Below are 8,656 nucleotides of genomic sequence, written 5' to 3'. Positions count from 1 at the left end.
ATATATATATAAACTCACACTGAAAAATTTTAAAAACCAAGGTGACACATCCACCGGAAGCTTCTGGGAGCTTTCAGAAAAGAATGACGTCAGAAACTGACTCTCAACTACACACGGCAGCTGCAACATACACGGCGACTCCTTTCCACTCACAGAAGCGTGTGCTGGGGCCACTCAGGTCCCCACCTAACAGTCACCCAACGGCATAAGCTAAAATGACGGGTCTCTGTCATCACCCTTAGGTAGCATGTTTTGTTTATATTTTCATTTGGGCGTTCAGAGGCTTTGGGGTGGGGTTGGGTTTCTGTTCTTGCCTTTTTTATTTCATGTGGTTTCACAACGGGCTCTCTTGGCCTCTGGTGGACACTGGGGTCCAGGCTGCATCAATCTCACAGGGTGGGTTGTGTATCTGGATCAGGGTGTTGGATCTTTCTTCCTCCATCTGACTTTAGCTTGGGAGATTTTTACTCATTTCCTGATGACAGTTTCTTCGCTGTCCTACAAACAAAAACGTCGGTCAAACTGTGAACAAACCACCCCTTCCCTCCGTTGCCTCTCCCTTCCCTGGTTGTTGCGTCCCTCCTTCCAGACCCATAGATACTAAAGACATTACCTGTTATACTGAAGGCAAAACTGCCTTTCAACTGAGCTTGAAATCTGGGGGGAAGGGAGAAGCTATGAGCTTTTTATTTGCATTCCTGTTTTTCCATGGTGGAGGACAAAACAATATAATTCCAATCACATCCAGGGCTGTGAGTGAGGGGAAGAGCCAAGAAATCCGGACCCCAGCAGGGCAGTGATTTTTGGCTAAAAACAAGTAAAATGAAAAGTATATATTCAATTTACATGCATTATTTATACTGTGTCTTTATAATCCTATAATATGTTGAGGGTATTTTGTTTTTCTTTAATAATCAAGAAGCACCTGCTGAATGGTTCAGGGGCAGGAGCTGTGATGCAAGGTGTGTCCTGGGTTATGCAGGACCCAAATGAGAGTCCCCAGAGGTCGTCCTTCCTGGTCACTAAAGCTGACAACACGCCCCACAGCCTGGCGAGAAGGTTGCGGGAGACCAGACCAGACAGTGTTTCTGTGCCTGTGAACTTTTCCTTTTCTGAACAGGGTAGAGAAAACAGGAAGTAAGATGGGGCTCTCAAGGCAGCAGCCTGCACGCACACACACACACACACACACACACACACACACACACACACACACACGATATAAGATTTAGATAAGCACACACCCACTCCCTTTTCCTGGTCACTAAAGCTGACAACACGCCCCACAGCCTGGCGAGAAGGTTGCGGGAGACCAGACCAGACAGTGTTTCTGTGCCTGTGAACTTTTCCTTTTCTGAACAGGGTAGAGAAAACAGGAAGTAAGATGGGGCTCTCAAGGCAGCAGCCTGCACGCACACACACACACACACACACACACACACACACACACACACACACACGATATAAGCTTTAGATAAGGCCACATGCCTACTCCCTGAGGCAAGCAGTGGTTTAAACTAGAGGAGTCTGATCAGTGCTCTTTTCGTTCATTCAGCTACCAGTATACCTCGCAGGGGAGTTTTCAGAAGTGTGCGTAAGCTGTTCAAAATGTCTGTTCTTTTCCGCCATCTGATTTGTGTGCCGTGTATATGCAGAGATCCTATGACACGGAGGCAGGTCACCCCCGGGGAAGGGCGGAGATCAGGTATCAGTCCCCGGTGGGCTCTGCTGGCTGCTGCCCTCTTGACTGACTGAGGGGGTGAGACCCAGCCACAGGGGATGCCCTGGGGCTGCAGCCTGGCTGGCTCTCACCTTCTGGAACGGTGGTGGCTACCTCCCTTCCTGGTTTATCTTGTCTCTGAGGCCCTGTGCCGCCTTCGACAACCACAGTGGAAATGTCCTCAACACTGAACGTGTTGCTGTCCCTTCCTGGTCCTGCCAGTCCCTTTGTTCCTCACAGATCCTCCCCCTCGTCCCCATGGTCTTGGTGCTAAGATAACTTTAGAATCATTGCTGCTAGTCAATAGCTTTCCTTATATAAATATATTATATATATTATATATTATTTTTGAGATGTCTTTGTTTTCAACAGTGATGTAGCATGTCAAACAAAACAAAAATCAAACAACAAAAATCTGGGGTTCTCCAACTGTCCCACTGCCAGGCCTCGTGTGCCGCCTTGTCCCACAAACCAGTGCACCCCCCTGATGTCCTTCGCCTCCCACCCCACCGCAGTCTCCAAGCAAAGTGAGAGTGAGTAGGAGAGACCCAGAGCCCCTTTCCGATGCTCGAACTCCCCCAGCCTCGTTCCACTTGCCCACTCTGAGTTGGGGTCGCGTGGAAAAGCCATCGCAAAGCACAAGGTCCCTCATTTCCCAGCTCTGGCCTGGGGACTTCCTGTCTCCCTGCACACACAGACCAGTGGGGGGTTTCACTAAACATCAGGTTGGGCGGGGAGCAGGCACAGTCGGGTGGGGTCCCTTCTTGCTGCCAACAGTTGCCTTACCCCTCTGTTCCCCTCCCAGCCTCCTGGTCCCCTGCCTGAGGCCCTTCTCCTGGGGGAGGGGAGTTGGGCCGGACCATGTGTGCGAAGCCAGGAGGGAACCAGTGTCTGTGTGAGAACCAGCCAGGGCTGAGACTCTTTCCTCCCCGGAGCCTGGGGCCAAATTGAGCTCAAGTCTTGCAAGAGCTCACGTCAGTGCCTCCCTTGCAGCTCTTGGGAGTGGAAACCTCCACCACCCCCACCAAGCCCCCTAGGCCTTGGAGGAGCTGAGCTCTGTTGGGTCTTGATTTTGGCAGGGTGCCTCTGAAACCCTGGGTGCTGTGGCTTCTGCTGAGATCAGCCAGGCCTGGGCTGTGTCCCACACTCTGTAGGCCGCTTGGTCTTGGGATGTGGAGTAATCGGGATTGTGTAGGTGGCAAGTCACTGCAATTTTCCATGGGGGTTCTTCTCAGCTTGCAGGCTCCCTGGGGGGTTCAGGATCTCCATCCTGTGAATTATGGTTTTGAGGACACGTCATTTCACCCTAGGCATTTTTCTATCTGCCACACCCTTGAAAAGGGCTTGGTTGGGACCCTTGGGATCTGCCCAGGGAACCACATGGTGGATTAGCCTGGTACCTTGGGTGGGGGAGGAAACTGTGGCCAGGCAGCCCCTGCATCCCAAATTTGGTCCCTTCACACGGATGCAGCCCTTTAACTGAGCCCTGGCTTGGGAGTGAGCGCCACAGATGTGGACGGGGACATGTCTTCAGGCTGAGGCCGGTCCTCGCTCGGCTGGCTGATCCGTGTCTGTCCAGGCTCACAGAGAGGTGAGAAGAGGTCCAGGTTTGCGATCAGTTATACTAAGCGGCTGCGTTGCACAGCCTGGGAGCCAGATGCCCTTCTGATAAAAAATCATCTGGTCTTCCTGAACTGCGGGAAAATAAGACCCTTTGCTACCAGGTCTCCTCTCTGTCTGCAGCTCTTGCTGGGCTTGAATCCCCAAGTGCTCTCTTCCTGTCATGTGTGACAGCAGTGTCGGCATCAGAAATGGCAGCCTTTTCCTCTGTTTTTTATGACTGCCTGTGACACCTCATGGTACTGGGTGCATCCTTGCCCCCCGACCTCACTTGGAATGAGAGCAAGACTGAGCTCCAGGACCCCCAGATGGCCAAGTTCGGGGCCAGGATGTTGAGTCTGTGGCACTTAGGCTGGGGGTGGGGTGTGTCTCTGTTTTGAGCCTCTGCTCACGTTTCCAAGTCAAGTTATTTTGCCGAGCCAGTCTCCTTGTTTCCTTTGTGCCAACCCTTTACTTTGGGGAAAGGACTTCGTAATGACTGAAGGCACTGTTGAAATATTTCTCTGCTTGTCAGAGGTGATACCAAGGGGGCCAAAGGGAAAAGCATGCAGAGGCTGAGCACAGCGGCGGAGAGTGCGGTGGGCTACAGGCCCGGCCGGCGGGAATGGCGTTAGCTGCCCACTCCAGCCTGATGGGTTGGAATACAGCTTCTCTCCTGTGGACTCCCTGCCCCCTTCATTTTCCCTCTACCCACCCAGCAACAGGCATTCTGTGTCTAGGTTTGCTTTGGGCTTCTGGTCTGGGCTTATTTCCAAGGAGAAGTTGTACTTCTTCTTGGGCCACACATCCCATTTTGGCCAAAGGCTCCAGTCACACTGGTACTCGTGCCTGCCCCTGGGTCCCCAGCCCGGCCAGGCCCAGGCAGCTGAAGCAGGCAGGCCAGGCATCCGTAGGGCAAGAAAAGGGCCTGCAGAGTGCAGCTGAGCTAGGAAAGCCTGCTGCAGACACTAGGGCCTAACCTGGCCTCCTCCGGTCCTGGGAAGGAGTCGGATGCACAGGCCCTTCTCCTGCTTGGAGGGAGCCCCTTCCCTCTCCTTCTGTTGGTCCTGGTGCTTCTGCTGAGTGCATGGAGCAGGGAGCCTTGGAGGTGGTCTTTGCATATCAACCAGAAGGAGAAAAGGTGCCCTTCTGGGAGGAAAATGGTACGGCCCTCCTCTTCCATCCAGCACTCCGTTCCCCATCCCTCAAGTGGCATCGCCCTGGAAATACCTATGCAATCCGGTCTCCCCGGGAGACCTGCATGGAAGCAGGGGTGTGTACGGTGTATAATGACTGATGCTACAGCGTTTAGATTGTATATATGGACATATACAGTTGGATACACACAGGCAGAGATTAAATCACGTCTATATCTATAAATAATATCCTATATATTTATACATTTCTATGTTTTAAATAGATATAAAAATAGAGTCTATAGAGCTGGAGGTGTAGTTGGAAGCTTGCCGCTGTGTTGTGGAAGGGGGGAGGCCAGGCCTTGGGGTGGGGGAGATGGGGAGCAGGCAGCCCCGTCCCCGTGTGTTAGGAGGGGAGCTGCGCCCCGGCCCTCTTCATGCACTTTCTCTTCTTGTCCACCGTTGGTCTTAGGTTGAAAGGAGACTCCCCCTGACTCCAGCTCAAGTGTCCCCTACCTCCCCCCACCACAAGCCTACGCCTAAGTGGTCACTGTGGCTTGGCAGAGGGCGTTGTCTCTGGAGGGCCCACGCACAAACCCCCAGTGCCCTCCCCGCCAAGAATAAGCAGCGTCGCTGGCAACAGGAAAGGTGCACTTGGTTTCCAGGAAGGAGGCCGCGCTCCCCGTCGGGTGCTTCCGCCTCCCCCTACAGGCCATGCCTCCGAACGACAGCCGTCCTGGCCTTCCTGGCCGGCTCAACCACTGTCCTCCAGGGCTGTAGAGACAGAGTGGGCAGCGCTGCCTGCTTTCTAGAGGCTTTCTGGCCAGGGCAGGGGCATCTGCTCACGGGGAAGGGCGGCAAAGACAGATCCGCACACTCACAATTCAGTGGTAACTCTAGCTCGGAAGCAGGGCTTTGGCCTGGTGCCCTCTGCGCAGCTGCGGCTGCTGGCTGTACTCAGGACACTGCGACCCCTCCTCCCGCGTGAAGGTCCAGGGGCCCCACACACTCGCTGTAACCCGCACGTCTAGTTCACATACACTGTTCTTCTGTGACCAGGCAGAGGCTGAGCCCCACGTCCGGGCCCATGGACTTCCTTTGGCGGGACACCGCCCTCACACTGTCCCCAGCTCCCACTCTGGGCCCAAAGGGGACCCTGAGAGCCAGAGGACCCCGGAGCAGCTGGCAGCATGATGGAGGGTGTGTGCCTCCCTGACGGGATCCCGGAGCCCTCGGCTTCCAGCTTCCTCCCTGTCCTTGCCCTCCCTGAGGGTGGGAGGAGGGTCTGGTGGAGCTACAGTGACGGGCGGAGGGCAGCAGCCTCTGCCTTTGGGCCCCGAGGACGTCCACTCCCTTCCCCGGCCTCTTGGGGACCCCGTCTGCTCTTCCTCACCATCCTACCAGCGTACCTCAGTCTCCAGCAGACCCAGCCACAGTCTGGGTCGGGTCTGTTGTGCCAATGGCCATCTCCTTGAGCCACAGCTAGGTGCCCTCCAGGGCCAGGCTCAGGAGAGACCAGGTTGGGCCGAGCCTTCCTCATGCTGTAGGTCGGCCACGGCCAGGGAACTGGCATCCTCAGTAGCAATCCCACAATGCACTGTACCTCAGAGAGAGAGAGCATGCCATGGGCATCCCGGGGACCGGCCTCCACACACATGGGGACAGCCGGTGACAGCACTGCTCACCAGAAGACAAAGGCCAGGCCGCCCTCGGGCACCCCTCAGTCTTCACTTTTGTCTCCCGGGAAGAACCAGAAGTCTGATTCTGTCTATTTCAGCCCAGTCTCTCTCCTTCTCTCCACCCTCACGCTGCTGACCGTTTTCATTTCAATCACAAAGGAAAAACAAGGTGGGGGTGGGGGGAGATACCTAGGAGTCTATTATCACATACATATTAATATGTTAATACTTTCTTTCTTAAAAAAAAAACTCTCGATGTTATGATTTCGCAGACTACGCTTTATAGTACCTGTGTGACGGGACCTAGGACACTGGATACAGATAGAGCTATGTTGGTTTATCATGATATGTACCCAGAAACTTTCCTTTTGTCATATTATCCTTGTAATGTAAGAAGATTGTTAATAAAAGCATTTAAATTTACTCACCAAAGTCGGATCTCAGCCTTCTTGCCCCTGTCCCAGGCCTGTGTTCTGGATTCAGAAGGGTCCACCTTACAAGGGTTCAAGCAGCAGAGTAGAAGCCTGCCTGCTCCCAGGTTGGAAGGAACTAGAAGAAGCCTCTTTATGACACCACGTCACTTTCCCTCCATTGGAGTCCACTTCTAGCGGGTGCCTGGCCCACCTCAGACCAAAGGAGGTGTTTATTTTGGATCAGGAATGGCCCTCAAAGGTTCGGGTGTTCGAGGGTTGGGCTCCAGCAGGTGGTGCTATGCGTAAGTAGTGGATATTCCAGAAAGTGGGGACCTAGTTGGAAGAGGTGGTTCACTGGGGACATTCCTTTGAATATATTCTGTCCTGGGGCCCTGTCTCTCTCTCTGTCTCTGTCCCTCTTTCTCTTTCTTGGCCATCAGGAGGCAAGCAACTTTCCTTCACCACATGCTTCTCCCATAATGATTTGCCTCATCATAAGCCCAAAGCAACTAGGCCAAGAACCGTACACTGAAACCATGTGCCCAAATGAATCTTCCCTCTCCTTGAATTGGTTTTCCTCAGGCATTTTGTCACAGCAAAGGCATGCTGACTAACACAGGAGATGTGACCAAAACCATTTTAAATGGCGTATTTCCGCATACACAGTTTATCCCACAGAGCCACTGTAGGTATACACGCTGTTCCAACTCTCCCTGTCCCTGCATTGTGTGACTCTGTGTGCAGACCTGGGCCCTGTAAGCCCTTTCCTTCATAGTTAGCCAGCGGCACTGGCAGGAGGCTGGGAGATATGCGATGTTTTACTCAGATGCTTTTAGAAAGGGGATGGGCATACATCGGATGAAGATATAGACCATCCATTCTTACGCTTCTCCCTGAGATGCTAAGTCCCCTCTTCCCTGAGCTCCTCTTCCCTAATAGCTTCATTTCTTTGGTGTTATCTCTCCCTTCTCTCCACCTCTGCCCTCTTAATGTCTGCCAGTTTCCTCTCAGCCCGGGAAGACCCCACCCCGGTCACAGTCAGCACTTAGAGGCTTGCTGTTGTGAAAGCCACTTTATGGTCCCCACGGAATGTTCCAGGTCTCTTCATCCGAGGAGAGGAGAAGGGAGGAGGAGCAAAGGGGCCCAGCTACCCACTTGCAGCCTTTGCTAGTGGACCAGTCTCCCCCTCCCACAACATCCAGGCCACCCAGGTTTGACCCACATGTGCAGCAGTTTCTGGAATGTGTCAGTTTTGTCTCTGGGATTCAAAAGAAGGAAACCCCCACCTGAATTTGGCCAGAAGTCAGTCTCCCACGGGGTGAGGGAAGGAGGATGTGGTGAGGGTGAGGTCCACCCCTCCCTCCTCCCTCCCATTTCTCCCCAGATTTTGTTTCCTAGGTCCAAAGGGCTAGTTGAGTTCACCCCTCTGGGACCCACAGGGCTCCATATGACAATTTCTAGAATGATCCTTTTTTTTTTTTTGTAGCGGATATCGAACTCAGGACCTTGTGCTTGTGAGGCAGGCAGTGGAACCACTGAACTAAATCCCCGGCCCTCTAGAATTATCTTTTAAAAACACACATCCGCTCACAGAATTCTCTTCACAGAAGAGGTAGCTCACTGGGGACATTCCAGTGGATCCCCGGTGCCCCTGGGGTTCTATCTAGACTCCCGAGCCACCACCCCTGCACACCCTGCCAGCCTGGCCTTGACTTGTTCTTCTCTGATCCATCACTCTGGCCTCCAACCTACCAAGCTCTTTTCTACCCCAACAGCTTGTGACAAATCCTGAGCCCTCTGCCTCGGGTGGCTTTCTCCAGGATGGTTACAGGGCAGGGTTCTTCTCTTCTTTTAGGTCTAAAATGCCACCTTCCGGATGGGTCTCTCCAGAGTAACCTATCTAAATAGCCACCCACAAGGCAGTGTTATTCATTCCTCTTGATGTTTTCCTTTTGTGACACCTCAACTTGCAACCTATAATTACTCTGTGTGTGTGTGTGTGTGTGTGTGTGTGTGTGTGTGTGTGTGTGTTATATCTGTTCTCCTTGCCCACTAGGGAAAAGTTGAGGTTCTCAATGCCACTGTGTACAGCACCTGTCACAAAGCAGG

The sequence above is a fragment of the Fukomys damarensis genome, unplaced genomic scaffold (genome assembly GCF_012274545.1).
Source record: "Fukomys damarensis isolate Sample0158 unplaced genomic scaffold, DMR_v1.0_HiC HiC_scaffold_27, whole genome shotgun sequence".
Taxonomy (NCBI): domain Eukaryota; kingdom Metazoa; phylum Chordata; class Mammalia; order Rodentia; family Bathyergidae; genus Fukomys; species Fukomys damarensis.
This window is presented reverse-complemented; position numbering follows the sequence as displayed.